This window comes from Ambystoma mexicanum, chromosome 11 (assembly GCF_040938575.1).
Source record: "Ambystoma mexicanum isolate Mex_15411 chromosome 11, UKY_AmexF1_1, whole genome shotgun sequence".
NCBI lineage: Eukaryota > Metazoa > Chordata > Amphibia > Caudata > Ambystomatidae > Ambystoma > Ambystoma mexicanum.
In genome coordinates this window covers 1,395,458,573-1,395,478,412 of record NC_090934.1, presented here as the reverse complement: position 1 = coordinate 1,395,478,412, position 19,840 = coordinate 1,395,458,573, and the positions used below count along the sequence as shown (strand labels likewise).

General features: G+C 45.5%; 1 protein-coding gene across 1 annotated transcript in view; it reads left to right on the top strand.

Moving 5' to 3' along the window:
* The window catches only part of MAP2K1 (mitogen-activated protein kinase kinase 1), a 369,367-nt gene that overhangs the window by 347,037 nt on the left and 2,490 nt on the right, over positions 1-19,840 (top strand). The window lies entirely within an intron of this gene.

Genomic DNA, 19,840 nt, shown 5'->3' with positions numbered 1-19,840 from the left:
CCTGGTGGACAAGGTCTCTGTGCCGACTGCAGGTGGACACCAGTAACATCAAGTACCTCCTAATGAAACAGGGGTAACACGTTCAACCAACCTTCTGAGGGAGGCAAAAAGGCATAGGAATTAGGGTCTACTCTGCAACACTATTTTGACAGCATAACGCATTGTAGGTGTGCAGAATGTAAGAACAGACAATTTAAGTAGTAAATATGCTGACCACAAAGACATCAGAAGGCACAGGTGGGTGCAAGCAAGGATGATTTTGTTAGTAGAAACAATAATCATTCAGAACACCTCAGCACAGATGCAGCCAAGAGCAAGCTCCACGTCCACTAACAGCTCCTGGTCCCACCTGTTACGGATGGAGTGCCAGAGCATTCCACCTTCTACTGTTAGTGTTCCACCATGCAGCAGGCACTGGCATGGTAAAACAATAAATTGCTACATATGCTTCTTCTTTAAGGTGACCACAATTGGCATAAACTTACAACTCTTCATATAACATTACGCTGCAGGACGGGGATGGGGAGGGGGACAAGGGTAAAAGAGCCAGTAAAGGATATAAAAGCAACAGCATCCCAATATATAGCACATCAGTGAAATGTGAAAAGGAACACAGCGCACGGTAGCAACACTGCCCTGTGTGGGGGTCATTAAAACAGCACAAATCCGCTCCTTTTGACAGGAGCTCGCTTGACACAGGGGCTATGGCAAAGAGGCACAGGGAACTCAAGCCAACGTGATCACTTCCTGCACCTCGGCATGAGCATCAGAACCACTCTGCAGAGAAATCTGATCACTCGTCAGTGCCCTCACTACAGACATTAAAACAACTCTGCAGTGTACACTCTGGTGTATACTCTCCATCACTCCCTCCAAGCCATTCCTCTTCCCACCAAGTTTTAAGATTGTATGGTAATCCCAAATACATTTGGTGGCTCCTATCTTGGGGCGCAGGCATAGAAGTGGACGGTTCACTATGCAGATTTACATGGATGTTGCCCCACCTCCTACAGTATTCCATCACTTGATGCGCCACCCAACCTTCTTAAACCTCATCTAAAAAATATAAGGACTAGCTCTTAGGGTTCTTGAATTGCTTACCTATCCTCATTACATCACCAGCTTTCATCTCTACCATTTGACCCACATGCAGGCATCATAGTTAGCTTTGAAAACCTCTTGGTAGCACTAGACCTTCCCTTGCACGGATTCAGGGTTGTATAATCAGCTGCCGCACCTGGCATTCATGGGGGATGTAAGTGTTTGCCTCCTTCTCAGCCTATCGGTATCTTTATGAGGGGAGTCCCTACAGGCCACTATTCAGTCATTTAAACTGCCTTACATTCAATGCCCAGACGGGCCCAGTACAAGTTCTCTTTGACTGTTTTGTTTACTCTTTCTACTATGCCATTGGGTTTGGGATTGTACGATATGTTCCGGCAGTGTGATACCCTACTTTTTCAGGTACCTTTGCATCTCACATGACTTGAGCTGGACGCCATCATTGGAAACAAGAAGTGTATCCCATTGGGTGTAGATCTGTCATCTACAAATCATACCTCAAAGTATTCGGTTGCACAGGATCATCCTAAAGGTGTTCCCCTTGTCCATCAAAGTACCAATGAAATAGATTTTCATCCTCGTCCACACCCCATTTAGGGACTTTTTTGAGCAGTTAGGCTTGTGACTGACTTGTGTCTTATTTTCGACGCATGCCAATCACTCCTCCGCACACACTCCTCAACCTTCCCACCCATGACTTGCCACCAGAACCTAGTCCTCCAATGTCCTTTGGGGAGGATGCAACCCAGCTGGCTAAAATGCGCCACATTTACTATTCTCCAGAACATGGGAAGGCACTAATCGATCACCCAGTGTTAACACTAACTCACACACTTATCAGCTTGTCCCTCACCTCCAAAAAGGCTGTATTCCTCTCATTCTGTCTGGGCCGCTCCTGCTCCACATTGTGCATAATTTCTATAAGTGCAGCGTCAATCGCCATATCGCTGCCCTATTCTGGCTTATCAACTATTGTGCTCCCCATTTCAGCATTTCTAAGCAACTCACTCCTTATTCTTTTCATTCTCACTCTTATCAGGTGAGCAAGACATATAGAGGATTTTGCTTCCCCAGTACAAACACCACTGACAAATGTTATTCCTGTGACCCCCGTCAGACAATGCACTATTCCTGCAGTGGCAATACTGACCCCTGTCATGGTGTCACGTGGTCACTCCTTGCCAGATAAGGGTTTTAATACAAGTCACTATAGGATACAACATATTATCAATCATAAGCACATAAAATACAATAAAGCATTCAAAAGTAACTATTTCTAAAACCTCTTTTTATGGAGAGCCACATTTTTGTCAGATAGTAAGTGATAGGTTAATCGTTACCCTCAAAGAATAACTCCCAAATGCGTTCAGAATCTTCGACATTTAGGTCTGTAATTCCTAGGCACCTGTAAGCCCTCGATTATATATTGTTAATGCTTTCGCGGTAAATCATCAAATGTTTAGCTGATTCCAATGTCCTCTGTTGCTTATAAAAAACCCATCCAACTCCCTTGAATTTCAAACGTTTTTATTTGGATACATTTCAGCAGCAGGTATACAGTAATAATCCTGAAATGTGGATAGTGCAGTAAATAGTGTAGTGTGGCGACTCGTTTGGTGAGCTGCAATAGATATTCTCCAGTCAGTAATTTAGAGGCCATGTTAACTCTAGTCTGTTCCTGATCAACATCATAGAAGGCTAATTTAATGTCATGCCTGAATCTAAGGTAAGGGCAGCTGAGGGGCTAAGCTGGTAAGTGGATTCATCCATTATCAACTTCAGGCAAGATTTTCCATAGCCAATACCAGAAATTAAAGCAGAGGAATGTATTATGTGGAGTAAGGAGGTATCGAGGCTATTTAGCAGTTTACAATATAGCTAATTAATCCTTACAGAAAGTGCTCTGGCTATACTCAATATTCCACATTCTGAATATAAATACTCATCAGAGTCATTCATTCTAGAGCTATAAGTTAAATCTTTGAGGCACAGCCCCTCGATCTTAATAAGTTTAGAAAGGTGTGGGGCGTGGCTTGGCAGCCATGCGTGGGTGAGTGACTTTCTGGAGCTCCCAAGAGATCCGAAACATAGATCCACCAAATTGGTGGAAAATGAACACATTTTGCATGGGAAAACGCAGGCCGGATGTCGAAAGACCTGCGGAGTACACAGCTGGAAGTGCAAGCAGAATCTGAGCAAGCTGGTGGCAGAAACAGGACCAGAATGACCGTGTCGCCATGGACAAAATGGCGAGCTGACAAGGCCGGGACTCCCCGTTGGGCAAAGGCGCAGGCAGAACAGCAAGGGGAGCAGGCGTGAGAGGCGACGATCAGCAGAGCAAGGAGGGAACACGGCCGGAGGGTGGATTTCCCAGCTGTGGACCTGGAGACCCCATATCTCTGCGTACCAACTGAGAGAGACTGGGCCCAGCAAGGGGAAGAAGCAAACCAGCTGTGGTGAGTCTGAGCCAGGACGGGCAGTGAGTGGAGAGTACAGCCCGCCACTATCGGCGGTGCTGACGGTCCGGCTGGGAGGCCAGCAGCAGCAGAAGACAGAGTGGCACTTCCCCACAGCGGACGAGGAGGCGGCGACAGTCCGGAGCGGAAGGGCCGGGGAGAGGACAGGGAGCAGAACCACCATGGAGTCATTCGCCCGCAAGAACGAGGACACGCAGTCCGTGGTAACCGAAGCGTCCATGGCCACGTCAAGCCCCACACAAGGAGAGATCAGGCAAGTGGAAAGAGGCATCCTGGAGGCCATAGAAGCACTTAAAGCACCAATAGAGGGCAAGTTGGATGCAGTGATCGTAGACATGGGGCTCCTCAGACAAGACACAAGGAATTAAGCGGAGAGAGTGACAACGGTGGAGCAGCAGGTGCAGAGTAACACAGCGAACGTGACGACCTCTCAATCCTAAATGACAGAGGTGCTGGATAGGCTCCGCACGCTGGAACGCAAAGCTGAAGACACAGAAGGGAGAGCTTGATGCAACAATGTGCGCATAGTGGGGCTTCTGGAGGGGGAGGAAGGCAGGGACCCCACGAACTACATAGAAAACCTACTACTTCAGGAAGTAGGAGCAGGGAATATATCCCAGGGCTTCGTAGTGGAGAGGGCGCATAGAGCTCTAACTAGGAGACCCCGTCCCGGGGCACTCCCAAGACCTATGATTGTGAAGATCATGAACTTCAAAGATAGGGAAAAGATCTTGACATTCTCAAAGGAGGGCGGGATGATAACAAGAAATGGTGCTATAATAACCACCTAACCAGACTATATAGAGACATGGACCAATCGACCAACAGGCGGGAGCTTCCACAACATTTGAGCAGACCGCCACCAGATATCACAAAAACTTATCAGAGGAGTGGAACCTGGGGACGTACCCCAATGTAACTTGAAGAAGAAAAACAAACAGCAGAGTAACAGCACAGAGACTTGAACCAGTAGTAGGAAGAGGGAGCTCACAGTTTGCGGGAGCGGACTGCCAAGACGCACAGATGGGACCCCAAGGAAAGACAGAACTTGTGGTGCCAGTTTCAAGGTACCAGGCCGCAACAAGTGTGCCCACAAAAAGAGGGTGGCACCTGGAAAGCAGTGGAGCCCGAGCAGGGGGAGGGTGGCTGGGCATTTGTTTTTAGTTGTAGTAGTTGTGTGTTTAGGGTGGTTGGGGAAAGGCATGAATGGAGGAGAACACATCAAACGATAAAGGCACAGCAGAGGCAAAGAGGGAGAGCAATCAGAGCTATGTCCGAACACAGTAAATCAAAGAGGTGCACCAGGGAGGGTAGCCGGCAATGGCCAGATGCAGGAGGAGGTTGACAGGGTGTGGAGGAACCAAAACCACCCCAGTGGGCGGAGCAAAGCGTGGGCAGGCCTGGATGCACGAAGCACCAGAAGAACAACGACCTATCAGCTCATGTGAAAGAGCGGCTGCCAGACACAGTGAGTAAATGGACCAGGAAGTGGTAAATGTAGTCACATGGAATGTTAGAGGACTAAATGCCTATGTCAAGAGGCTAAGGGTCTACGCCTGGCTCAATAGGGCGAATGTCCACATCGCAATGCTGCAAGAGACACACTTGACAGCCGAGAAACAAGCCAAAGTAGCCAAGAAGTGGGGAGGCCAAATGTATAGTTCAATATACTCTAACTATGCGAGGCGAGTGCTGACGTGGATTGCTCCAGGGATCCCGTTCCAACTCATAAAACAAGAAAGGGATGCAGATGGTAGGGTTCTGATCGTTCAGGGAATGTTGGAGAACCGGGAGGTGTGCCTGGGGAATACGTATGCCCCCAAACACGAAGCTACAGAGTTCTTCAGGACACTCAGGCCTCAGCTGGCCCTATATAGGGCAGCATCGATCATCTGGGCCGGGGGCTACAGGTACACAAGGGTACTAGGGGATACACACATTATAGCGCCCCACAGGGGACATTCACTCGAATTGACTACCTGTTCACGGGCAAGGAGAGATACTGGGGGAATTCACCGGGGCCACATTCACGCACGAACGCTATCCAACCACAACCCAATAGCTGGGGCTTGGACGGACGGGGAAAAAACACACACACACACACACACACACACACACACGCACACACGCACACACGCACACACGCACAGAGGCACTGAAGGATGGGGAATTCCAGAAGTACACCCAGAGCACGATAGATGATTATTTTGATTAGAATGCGGGGAGTGTGGAGAGCACTGGAATAGTTTGGGAGGCCCTCAAGGTGGTAGTCAGAGGGTCGGCAATAGGGAAAACCGGAGGTCTCAGGGGTGAAGTTTTGGCCGAACTGGATGAAAATAGAAAGGGAGGTGGCATGGGTGGAAGTACAAGCGGGTAAAATGGGTTAAGAGCCGGGGGGTCTCACTACCCTGTGGCAGAAGGGCATGGCGATTTGGAAAGACTTGGAAAACTGGATTACGGGAAGTATATACAGAAGCTACACACAGAGGGAGACAAGCCCAGCAGGCTCCTAGCATCGCTGACTAAACAAGAGGGCAAGCGGGAACCGATAAAGGCAATCAAAGACGAGCAGGGGGAGGAGATCAGGACCCAGGAAGGCATCAACACGGTCTTCTTGAGATTCTATGAGAACATTTACTTCCGGGTGCAGGAGGCAGAGGAAGGAGACATAGCAGAGGCTCTGGTGGAAATCACCCTTCCCCAACTGACAGAGGAACAAAGCCAAATGTTAGATATATGCCTCACAGTGGAAGAAATGTCAGCGGCCATAACTGGGCTTCCGACAGGCAAGTCTCCGGGGCCCGACTGTATACCCGGGGAATTTTACAAGAAATACAAGGACAGCCTAGCCCGAGACAGTTGGAGATGTTAGAGGAGGCGTACAAGAGGGGACAGCTCTCTAGTAGTATGTCAGAATCAATAATTGTACAAATACTAAAACCAGGGAAACCGGCCCTAGAGTGTGGCTCTTACAGACCAATCTCCCTGATAAACCAAGACTCCAAAATCCTGACAGCGTCTCTGGCCAACCGGCTTAAAAGGGTTATACCCACGCTGGTACACCCACACCAAACGGGATACGTATCGGGAAGGAATACAATGTGGAATCTGCGCAGACTCCACCATGTTATAGACAGTGCGAATCAGCGAGAGGGGGAATGCGCAGTGGCATCACTGGATGCCATTAAGGCATTTCATTCAGTGAACTGGGAGTGCTCGCCCACTTCGTGATAGGGGAAGGGTTCCTATGGTGGATTAAGCTCCTATACACAGATCCAAGGGCCAGGGTGAAGACTGGGAGGCATGTCTCTGAGGAATGGAGCATTGCCCGGGGTACGAAGTAGGGCTGCCCACTGGCCCCGATGTTGTATATCTGACCCTTGAACCATTCGCTGCTTTTCTAAGGGCCAAGTACAGGGACACTGGAATAGTGATAGACGGGGAAGTACACCAAATATCAATTTACGCAGATGACATGCTGCTCTATGTCCAGAACCCACAGACACATTTGCCAGAACTGCTCGAAACCCTGGGAGCATTCAGCAGGCTTTCGGGAATCACTATCACCAAGTGTAAATCCTTGTTGTTCCCCTTGGCGGACCTGAGAGGAGTGATCCCAACCCAGTTACCGGACCTGGGCCTCACGTGGACCCCTCTCACGTTCAAATATCTAGGAGTGAATATCTATCATGACTTCAGAGAAACACACGAGGCAAACACACAACCAGCTCTAGACAATACAGGGAGAGCCATACGATTTTGTAGCACGCTACCATTGGGGATGATAGGGAGGGCAGCCTTGCTGAAGATAAAAGTGCTACTCTGTCTCCAATATTATTTCACTAATTTTCCTTACAACATCCTTGGGTCGCTCGTTAAGCAATTACACACCATGGCACGGGAGTTCCTGTGGGGAGGAGGGAGAAACAGAGTGGCACTGAACACATTGCAGAGGGACTATGAATGGTGGGGCATCAGGCTCCTGGACTTCGAACAATATCGAACGATATTATTTGGCGGGCCAACTTCAGTTTGTAGTACAGGGGCTGGTAGAATACGCATCTATTGACTCGATACTATTTCAACCGGCGGTACAGCGGTACTAGCTGAGATAGGTCCTATGGATAGACAAAGACTCAGCAAAAACACTGCCAAACATGGTTAAGCTGGGCATGGACCTGTGGAAAAGTGCGTGGAGAATCCAAGGCATAAAAGACCCCTGCTCCAGACAAATCCCTCTGGCGGGATTAGTTGATGCCTGCATCACGAATCTGGCAACGCATAGAAAGCAGTGGGAAGACAAGGGAGTAGCCCAAATAGGGGACCTGTGGCAAGGCGGACTCAGGGTGGACTTTCAGACCCTGGTAGAAGAGCAGGGCATACATAATGGCCACTTCATATTGTACAATAACATGGTCTGAACAATAAGGAAGAGATGGGACACCATACCGAAGGCAGAAGACGCAAGAGCGGCACTAAACGCATGGTATGAGGTCTCGGAGGGGGAGGCACACAGTGACCAGACTCTATGAACAACTACTAGGAGCCACCAACATGAGAGTCTTGCAAGCACGAGCGAAATGGGAGGAAGAGCTTCAGAAATCCTTCTCGGATGAGCAATGGAGCAGAGTCTCCGGGAACGCAAGGTTCAGGCAGATGCAGCTTCACCTCATACACAGAGCATATCTGACGCCTAAAAAAATGTTGAACATGGGGAGCAGACAGGCACGGAGCTGCCCGCGATGCGCGACAGAGCTGGCGGACATGTTGCATATGTTCTGGTCATGCCCGAGGATAACGCATTTCTGGGATACAATCAAGGAAAAAGCATCAAAGGGAGGAATCCAAATGCAGGCATGAACACCAGAGTCTTATCTGCTGGATAGCCGAAACATCAGTGTGGACAAGGGCGACGCAAAGGGGGAAGGAGACAGTGGAGCCAAGGTACTGGCATAGAACACCCTTGTGCAAGACCTGTTTGGAAGCAAATAAAGAGACAACACAGGCAAGCCTAGAGGCTTGGACGAGGATTAATCAGACGACGGAGGGGGCTCGACAAACCGGACACGAAAAGAGTCAGGGGGTATAAGGCTCGGCCCACCCGCACCCGAGTGAAGCACACAAAGTAGCAGATGAGCACTACGGACTGAGGAGGAGGGAGCCTCGCCGTGATTCAACCAAATAAGAAGATCGTAAACTCCATGCGAAAGTGCCAGTAGAAGTGTGATGTGTGATGTTGTTTAAAGTTATTTGTTTGTTTTGTGTTGAAAATGCAAATAAAAATGTTTAAAAAATAAAATTAAAAAAGTTTAGAAAGGTGTTAACTGCCACAAAATTCCAGCCCATATGATAACATAGAACTACTCTTAGCATTATAAAATTGTAATCGACAATTGTTGGAAAATCCACTGTGGACTCGGGCAAACCAGAGAACTGCACCAAGTTGCTTTCGCCCCTTAATCTACCTACTGGAACCAGGTTAGCTTGCTCCCAATGGTGATACCAAGATATTTATAGGTGGCAACAATATCCAGAGGAATATGTTCCAAAGCCTACTTATAACTGTTTGAACGGGATTGAAAATCATCATTTTTGGCTTGCTGGTGTTAATTACCAACGCAGTATTTTTTGCATATACCACAAGACTGCCAAGTTGAAGTTGCAGTCCTTTCGGAGTACAATTGAGGAGCCCTTAATCATTGGCATAGCCAAACCATTGCATACAATGTATACCAAGCTTAGGTGAACATTTTGTCTTTCCACCGAAAGCCTGTGGTAGATCCGACAAATAAAGATTGAATAAAGTAGGTGACGGTCGACCCCTGTTTGAGACTCATGTACGTGGCAAGGCTATCAGTAACCAAGCCAGTGGGTGATGTTCTAAGTTTAGCACTAGCCTGACTATGCAGCAACATGATCATTCGAAGAAGGCCCGGGGAGACACCCCAATTAGTATGTTTAGACCGAAGGCTCTCTTGCTGCACAGTGTCAATGCAGCACTGAAATCAATGAAAGCCACATAGACACTTTGTTTACGGACCCACATGTGCCAATAAATTAGTAGAGGTACCAAACCCTTACAGAACCCTGTTTGGTTCATTTGTATAATATTGTTATTTTTGGCCCAGTCCTTGAGTTCCCAAAGCAGAACATGTGCGAACATGTTTGACGGGGGATCTAGCATTGCTAGAATTCATTCATTTTTAGGATTTAATTGGAAGCTTTTCTTATACACCAGGACAATGGTAATACACAACCATGAAGGTGGTAGTTTACCACAGGGGCTGATCATGAAAAGAAGATGTAATAACCTACCCCACCAATGGGGGTTAGGTTTAATGCTAGCATTCCATAAGCCATCAGGTCCAAGGACCTAGTGTTTTTATGGGACTTGATCTCAATTACCTTTTCTACCCCTCTAGTATACAGCCATCTATCAGTAATAATGGGAGGAGAGAGCAAAGAAACATTTGGCCTCCCTATCGTACTCCTAATGTATTCCCACTCATCCTTAGAGGCACCTACTAATAATGGATCTTTGTTGGATTTGGAATTGACAGTTCTCCAGAATCCACAGCTATTATTCTTCTTAGACACAAGAATGTGTAATGTTCTTCCTACGGTGTTACCTCATTCAGGATCTATAGTGAGCTTTAGATTGTTTAATGGCATGACAACAATCGAAATGATCATTAATGGGACAGCAAGCCCAACACATTTGGGCTCCATTTTGTGAGGACATTGACCACCTTCTTGGACGCATTCTACCTAGTCCTACTCCACTTGTCTTACCTGGAGACTTTGATCGCCATCTTTCTTCTACTCACTTAGCTTCTCCTTTTCTAGCGATACTCGAATCACATTTTCTTTCTCCACTTACTACTCCTCCCACTCATACTTCTGGTTCCACTCTTGACTTGATGTTTACTTCATTTACTGTTTCATCTATGTCGGCTTTACCTGTCTACTTATCTGACTAGCCCCCTACTTTTTGCATCTCTGCACCCACATCTCTTGCTTCTGCTCTTGATCAACTCTATCCTCTTTCCTCCTTTCAGCCTACCCGCAAACCTGGCCAACCGTGCTTCTCTTCCCATCTCTGTTCTATCCGCCGTCTCCGTCATCTTGAAAGGCGCTGGCACAAACTCTGGTCTCCCGCTAATCACTCTACCTACTTTCCTTATCACGCCCTCTATTGCAAATGTATTTTCTCTGATCTTCGCCATAGTCAATCTACTCACCCTCAGCATCTTTTTGAAACTTAATAACTCGGCTTCTTTCTCCTCCCACATCTGATCCCTCTATTAATTAATCTCCATCAGCATCTGATTTTGCAAACAAATTTCTCTTCTAAAGTTCATTCCCTATGCCAGGATATTCTATCGTCACCCTCCTATAATTCTTCCCCTTTACCTTTCCCTACTCCTTCTAGTACTGCCTCTAACTTTGTTTCTGAGTCTGAGGTGGCTCTTCTCTTGGCCAAAGTTCACCCACTGCTGCCCCCTCCGCTCCATTCCTTCTTTACTCATTCCTAAAATCTATCTGCCTTTGGTACCCTTTCTTGTCTCGTTCTTTAACATCTGTCTCTCCACTTCTACTTTTCCTTCTGCTTTCAAACATGCAATTATTATTCCTATCTCAAAGAAACCTACAGCTAATCCCCTTCTTGTTTCACATTTTGACCTATATCTCTCTTACCTTTTCTATCTAAGCTTCTTGAGCATCTTGTTTATTCACAAATTTCAACATTCGTGTCAGGTCTATCTCTTCGTCCCCCTGCACAGTCTGGCTTTCGTCCCCGTCACTCCACTGAAACAGCTCTGACTTGTGTGCTTAATTCTCTTCATACAGCTCGTTACTCTAAACACTCCTCTGTTCTTATTCTTCTTGATCTATCTGCTACTTTTGACACTGTAGATCACTCTTTGCTTCTGGATTCTCTTTCCTCAATTGGTCTTTATGGTTCTGTTCTATCATGGTTTTCATCTTATTTATCCAACCATACTTTTGCTTTCTCTTGGAGCAGTAACACTTCTCCATCTTTTCCCCTTGCTCATGGTGTTCCTCAAGTCCTTGGTCCTTTTCTATTCTCCTTATATACCTCTCTTCTTGCCCCTATAATTTCTTCTTTTGGACTATCGCACCATTTCTATGCTGATGATACTCATCTCTTTCTATCCTTTTCGTCTTTCACACCTGATATTCATCATACTCTCTCAACCTGCCTGTCTGCTATTAAATCCTAGATGACGTCCCATGTCCTTACTTTAAATGCTGGAAAGACTGAAGTCCTATTCTTTCCTGCTAACACTCTTGCTACAGTCTCCTCCCTCTTCTATTTCTTTCCCTCCCTCCAGTCTATCCATCTCCCCCACAGCCCGTAATCTTGTTCTTTATTTCGATTCTAATCTTTCCTTTGCCCATCATATTTCTCTTACATCTCGCTCCTGTCGATTTCATCTCTATAATATTCGCAGAGTCCGCCCTTTTCTTACTTTTCATGCCACAAAACGTCTTATTTTTTCGTTGATCTTCTCTCGACTGTTTTATTGTTCTGTCACGTTTTTTGGTCTCTCCTGTTCGCGTCTCGCTCCTCTTAAATCAATCTACCATTCTTCTATTCGCTCACTCTTTCTTCTTTCTTATCGGGATATGATCTCTTCTTCTCTTGCCTCACTCAGCTGGCTGTCTTTCTAGTCTCAGCTTAAATATAAACTTTCTTTGCTTAGTTTTTAAATCTCTCTACGGACTTGCCCCTAACGATCTTGCATCTCTCCTCTCATTCTATATTCCTTCTCGTTCTCTCCGTTCGTCTGATCTCTTTAGGTTGAATGTTCCCCGTCGCCCCCTGTGCTCAATCCCATTTTCGTTCTTTTCAGCTCCTTGCTCCTCTTCATTGGAACATGCTCCCTCTGTCTCTTTGCTCCATTACTTCTTATTCTTTGTTCAGTTCCTCTCTAAAAACTTACTTGCATCAGTCCTCTGATTGATTGTTACTGGCAGTATTTGAACGATGATTTGCATTGCTGATTTTATGTACCATCGATTTTCTTATGTAAAGCATTTTGGACAAAGGCGCTACATAAAGCTCAGTAAAAATACAAAAAATAAAAATGTCAAAATGTCCTGTCTAAGTCTGCATTTAGCATCTCTAATATTCCTATCATGACAATGCCTATGCTTGGTAAAAGTGTAGGGACTGATACTGGTGAGGAATTAACATGGATTGAAACCAGTTCTTTGTTAAGACTGTCTGCTATCAAATCATATCCCTTTAGTGGTGTCTCTATTGAGTTCTTCAAAGCACTGGTATCAACACAGTGATCAGCAAATTCATTCATTTGATAATTACCATTGTTAAAGTTTACATAATCACTGTGGATGAGTGTGGCCAACGATGTCAGCCATTACAGGCTCATAGATTCAGCCAGTAACTTAATCAGTTTGTCATTTATTCTTGTTAAATACAAGGGGCCCCATTACGAGGTTGGAGGTAGCCATGGAGCTATTAGCTTCCGACTCTGCCGACTTCCGACTCCGCCGTGGTGAATGGAAAGGTTGGAGGGACCGGTAATTCCCCATTCACCAGGGCCATTCCCCATTCCCATTTGAGCCCCCATAGGGCTCAATGGGAATGGGGAAGGCGCTAATACTGGTACCGCAAATTGCGGTACCGTTATTAGCTCTAGAGTCCCTTTGCGGGTCCCGTCCTTAACGCCTGAAAAAAACAGGCGTTACGGAAGGACCCGCAAAGGGAACTGGTAGTAGGGTGGTAAGGGATTACCGGCACCGGTGCCGGTAATCCCTTACCGTTCACATCGTAATGAGGCCCATGGTGTCCCAACCGATTCTATTCCGACCACGGTTAATGTTAACAGTGTATATTGCATCACGACCAGCACCTGATGCATCCAAACCAAAAAGTGCAATATCACTTTGATCGCATTGAACAACAACCAAGATTGTATCAGAAGCATACAGAGAGCGAATAGTGAAGATATAATCAATCATGATACCGCTGTTACGTGCACATCTAGCGTAATTCCCACGGGAATTACTCGCACTTTGGTTTTTATGGGAGGGTCAGACTGAATGGCAATCACTTTGGGACAAAATAGGCCTCTTATTATTAGATGGATTGCTTAAGGAGGGGAGTGGGTAGGTCCTCATTTTGGACCAGATCTGCAGTGATCTTCGAATTTAAGTCACCTGTCACAATACAATCGTCACCCCCCCAACACATTTCCAGCAATCTACCAAGGTGCCTCGTAAGTTGAAAATTAGGAGTATTACCAGGTGGGTCATAAATAGTTCCCATGAGCAGGCCCAATAATTGGCATTCTTACCTAGTCTACTTCTGAGAACCAGATAAAAGTGAGTCCCCAGGTATTTTTAAATCCATCAAATCATAGCCGTTTTTTTACACTGACCAGCATCCCCCAACTCCCACTGCTACACCCGACCAGCCCTTGTTGCCTTTTTTGCTAAATGTTGAATGGTGCATCTGCCGTCAAGCTGAATTTCATCCTTATACCAGGTTTCCTGGAGGGCCACAATGCTGATATTACTGATGTCCGTGAGTAAGACTTCTTCGCTAAAGAGGTGACTGTGACCCTGCGTATTCCAAGAAATCACGCTAGCCAGATTGATTAAAGCATAAATCGCTTTTCGGCTGGCCGAGAAAAGACTGCTTGACCAGCTTTGTTCTACATGTCTTGGAGCAATGTCGGTGGACATCCCAAACTGAACACTCTTATTCCCAGCAACATTTAAAGTGATCTTGAGCCGTGCCCCATAATCCATAATAGGTCAGAGATTAGACGTGCCGGTCTTGTCTCTCTTGTAGACTGCGAGATGTAACAGATGATAGACTGGACGTAAAGGGCATGCACACGGCTGATGTTATTCTTATGGATTGGCTCACATATTCCAATGTACATATATAACCAGATTTTGCAAAAGCAGCTTCAAAGCTATGAACAAATTCCATAGTAGATTCTTTGTAAAAGTATATCCTGGATGTGATGTTTATGGTTTCTTCCAATAATTCCACAAACTCAATGTCATTATAAGTGATATTTCACAATGGCTGAACTTCATTAAAAAGAAAGAGCACAAATGAACGGTTAAAATAGTAATAATTCCAAGATACTTGGCATTCTCATAGCCCTATTGGAATGAGTACCAGCCGTTCCCCCCTTTAGAGCCGTCTTGGTTCCAAGTCTTCACTGTTGCCATGCATGGTCACCACTGCATGTTTATCGCTGGAAGCCGACGTCTCGTTGCCCGAGGTATTTGAGGAAGGTAAGCCAGAGCCTCCCTTTGGGTGTTCTGCTTCTTCCTTAAGCTGGCAAGGAGCTAAGTAGTTGTGATTCATAGATTTGACAGAGCCAGGCTTAGCAGACAATTTAATTTTTGTTGGTTGCGAAAGTCTGCATCAATGTAAGTGCTACCCAACCTTACTGTTGGTGTCCTAGCACTGAGGTTGGTGGAAGGCCCTGAAAGAAATATCCCAATACCCTCATTGCTGATGCAAATATCAAATGCACCAGCCTTTTTCTAGTTACTAGAGTTACTAGAACTAAGAGCCATGATGTTATACTTTTTTTGCGAATGTCTGTTATCTTTCCCAGAGGTATTCCTCCCCTTAGTTTTAGGGTGCGGCGAGTGGGCAGTTATAGGGGCCTTAGGGCCTGCTGCAGTCAGTGTCTGTGAGATCAATATGGGTGGAACAGGAGCTATCCACTGGCCCTTGTGTTTTTGCTATCTTGTCTGCATTGATGCCCTGCCTTTTTTCTTTTTTTTCCTCTTTTGCCATGTTTACCCTATATATAGCGTTTTGTTGTCGCATGTGGCCTCTCGTTATTATGACTAGACTGAATGGGAGTGACATCCCTTGTTTTGTAATAGTCATTCTTAAGATTGGAAGTGGCTGCACTAAGGATGTTTGGTGTCCATATTACCCCTGCAGTTAAATCCTAAAGTGGGATTTAATTGCACCACTTCGCTAGTCCGATTACAGCACCTTGCTTAATCTCTGAGATACAGTGATGTCTATCTGGGATATTTGTGGCGGGCGTGACAGAAATTGAGTTAGAAATGTTGCAGGCAACATTCGTAAGCGGTGTCTGGGAGGGATCAGTCGTCAGTTTCTAGATGATGGCATTAAGCCTATCTGTGTGGTCCGCAGAAGTTTTGAAACGTTTGTCACATAACTTAACCAGAGATGCAAGGAGAGGATACATAGCAACAGTTGAGATGAAGATATACTGCTTATTCAGTGCATGAGTTAGAAGGAACTTCTTTTTCTAAGTCATGGTCACTAGACCCCATAGAATTATGCAGTGGCAAAATGGGCGAAGCCAACAAACTCTTACATAGTACATTTAATTATCTACGATGGACATCTAAATCCCTAGACGATACTGTGAGAATAGAGTCATAGTGAAGAGCTGTTTTACTATTAATAGCAGTGGCCTCCTCGGGTAAGCAGACATCCATAGTAGGTGTAGGGAAATTTGAAGCAACGTTCTTGTTCCAGGCAGCAGTAGGTGGAATAATATTGCGATTGGTATTGTTTGTAAGGTGTGGGTTCTTCAGTGTTAGGAGCAGTACTGCCAATCTCGAAAGAAGTGTAGAAGCCTTCTGGCTGCGCCAAGCGATCTAATAGTGTGAAGATGGAACTAGTAATTTTGCCACCCAAACAGAATAAAGAGATAGGTAACTAGTCACATAGTTCGTATCAGTTAACAATTTCATTTCATTGCTCCGTGGTAATTTTATGAGCTCCTTTACAGTCAGAGGACGTGTTTGATTTAACTATGAAAACATTATTACGTGCCTTAGCTAATCTAAGACAGCAGTCACTTGTTTGATACCTTAGCTTACCATTAATATTGGTGTTATTAGTCGTGTGCAGGAGTTGCATTCTTGTACACTCGATTGTTGGTCCACAGCAAGGGTCCAGGTCATCAGATGCCATCCCATCAGCCACCTAACTGGAAGACGCGGGACACCGACTCGGTTTGGGTGCGGCGCTGTCACACTGTTTTAGCATTCTGCTCCTGCTGATGTAGAAGGAGAAGGCAGTTCAAAGGGCAAGTAACCAAACAGTCGCTGCTTCTCCTTGTGGGACTCGAAGTCCAAGATGCGGGGTGAATAGAATCATTGAAAGAAGAAAAAGACAGAAAAATCTGGGTGTCATCAGCATACAAGTGCACCTGAAAACCGAAATCTGTGATAAGAGAAGACTGAGAAGAAGTGTAAAGTGTGTATAGAACCAAACTCAAGACAAGCCCTTGAGGGACACTGTGGGGAAAAACAGAGAATGAGCGAGAAATCAAACATTTCAGGAGACAGAAAAGGAATGATTTGCAAGATAAGAAGAAACACATTTTAGAACAGATCCTGAAAAAACCAATGGGTTAGCTCTCCCATTATGACTTTAATTAAAAGGTTTCATAAAAGCATCCTTATCACGATCTCGCTTTATTATGGAGTTTCAGCAGGGAGGATTTGCAAGCCGACCATCATGTTGGTCAAACGAGTGAGCAAAATTCAAGCATGGTCGACAGGTAAACTATTTGCTGTTCTCAAACTAATCGTACATCATTTTCCTTTGCCATTGCATTACCCCAGCAGATTAATGTTTGTATATTCTCAGTACTAAGAGAGGACTATATCTTGATATGATTTTAAAAATGCAGGCTTTCTATGTATTTTTGTTACAAATATTCCAGCTGGTAACACTGAACCACTTTGTTAGCAAGCCATTTCTAGATGGTGTAAGGAATCAAGAGTAAAACTTGGACACAGAAGCATTATGCTGGTTTCTATAGACTTTTATTAAAAGAAAATGGAGAAAGACCTTTCTCACTCTCTCACTACGAGGGGTTTCCCTGCCTCAATGACACAAAAGGATGTCAGTGTGAGAATGTCCATAAGTGAAGGGTTCTCTGTCCTGTGTCCAAAATCCTAACCTGACCCTTGAATGCTACACTCAAAATAAAGTGCAAAGGGCTATAGTCTTTCAATTGGCCATCTCTAGCTTTTTTTTCCAAAGTTCAACACAAAGTTCTAAAAGGTGCAAAAATAAACAAATAATCAAAGTTCCACAATCCTTAGGATGATATCCCCTTCCCCTGAGTTTCTTGGATTCTTTTCAGTTTACAATCACAATTCTCAGGTGTTGTTACTCTTCCACTGAGTTTTTTTTAGACACTTTATAGTTTGTAAACACATTAGTTAAAGGGATATAGTTCCTTTCTTGGTTTCTTTTCCACAGTTTATTTCCCATTCCAGGGGGTATGATTCACTTTTCCCCTGGATTTCCGGCATTCAAAGTTATTTACTTTCACAGTATATTATGTATTTGGGTGCAGGCACCAGGCTCGTAGTCAATTCACCTGGTGTATTCTCCTGCCTGGACTTTCTTACTTTCTTCACTTTGTTTTCCACAATATGCAACTTTCCGACCCAGGGGGTATGGTTCCCTTCCCCTGGATTTCACACACCTAAGAGGTTGGCTTTCCTCTTCTTGGCTCTTTCAGTTGATTTGCTAATGGGTGCGGGTCCCAGACTCGCAATCACATTGCCTGGAACACTCTCATGCCACGACTTTTTGAAGATTCCAACTTAAAGGTTTCACCAACTTCAGATGGCTTCCCTTCCCCTGAATTACACTTCTAAAAGCTTCCACTTTCAAGGGGTATCAATCTTCCCTTTTTTCCCGCACATTGGTGCAAGTCCCTGACTCACAGTGTTGTCCTCAGCATTCAAGTGTGCTATTTCCTTCAATCCCAAACAGTTCACAACCTTTCTCTTCTCCTTATTTATCTGTTGGGACCACGACCCGCACTCATTGATATGCGTTATTCCTTTTAGCTATCCCGCTGTTCTAGCTCCCTTGCTGACTTTCGCCCAGTTTATTAACGGTATCCGGCAAACACTTCAGAGTGCCACAGCATCCCAAATTCCCCTATTGGCTCACTGGTCTTTATCGCCTGCTCCAGCGTCCCTGACGGCCTCATGTTTTCCCAGCGTTCAGCCCTGTAAAACGTCCTCTCAGGACCCTGCTGTGCCTTCCATGTCGCTTGGTAGTTTCTGCCTATCGCGCCTGTGCAGCGGACCTTCCCTCTCAGAGCCTCTCCATCTGCACTATCCAGCAGATCTCCCGCTCCGCTCTGCAAACTGCTTTTTCTGTGTCCCAAGAATGGTATGCCTCTCTTTCCTGTCTGTCGGGCCTTGTGAATATCCCGGCATCAGTCACATGTTGCCAATGACAAGAACACATGGTGAGCGTCTCATGGATGTGATGTTCATTACTCTAGCCCTCTTCCTCATCCCAGTATGCCTATGTGAATATGTCTATGTGTCTCTTGCACTTTCAATGGGATTTTCCTCATCCCAGTAAGGCATACAGAGGTGGGAATGTAATGGGACATACCCTGCGTGGAAAGGGGGCTACCATGTTCCTGTCAATGAGTCTACCTCTCTCCCATGAGGGATGTCTCCCCCATATGGTCCTCCCTCAGACAGCCACCTCCCAGGTCAGGATCAGGGAGTGGCTGCCTTTCCCTGGGCTTCTGGAAAGACAGTTTCTCCGGTGAGGGAGTTATGACATTGCTAGATTCATCCCAGTAGATGAATGTGTTGCACACCTCGACTCAAGATGGACTGGCCTTACTGGGTCCTACTAGGACGCATTCTGCTGTAGGTATGTCCAAAGACCACTGCTACAGCTTTTTTGAGATATGGATCAGTGGCAGATCATTTGAAAGGTGCTACATGGATATTTTTGCTAGCTCCTATTGTATTGATGTGCAGGTGCATTGCCATGCTCGGAAAGGCCTCTCTGAAGCCCTTGTCCAGACACAAAAGGCCTCTTCTTTCTTTCCTTCCTTCCTTTATAGGTGTTAAAACGTTTAATTATAATTAAAATAAACAAAGAAATGTCTAATAGGAAAATGTTCAACAACAAATGATCTGGAGGCAGAGAGTTCAACCCATAGGACGGTTGGGTGTATACCCTTGCTGGAAAACCATTGCTAAAAGGTTTGAAACCTCTTTGTGTTCAATGGCTTGACGGTGGATTATACAAGCAGACTGGCCGGTGGAGAATGGGTTTGAGTTCCCCCAAGGTTAGGTGCTAGGCAAGAATCAATTGCATTGCAAGGCAGGGTGATCCTTCTGAAAGGTTGTTGTGGCGAGGCCTGAATCGGTTCAATTTTAGAGACATCGACATTTCAGAATAAACTACCCCTCCCCTCAGATGGGCTGACTTTAAATTTCTCCACCTTTTA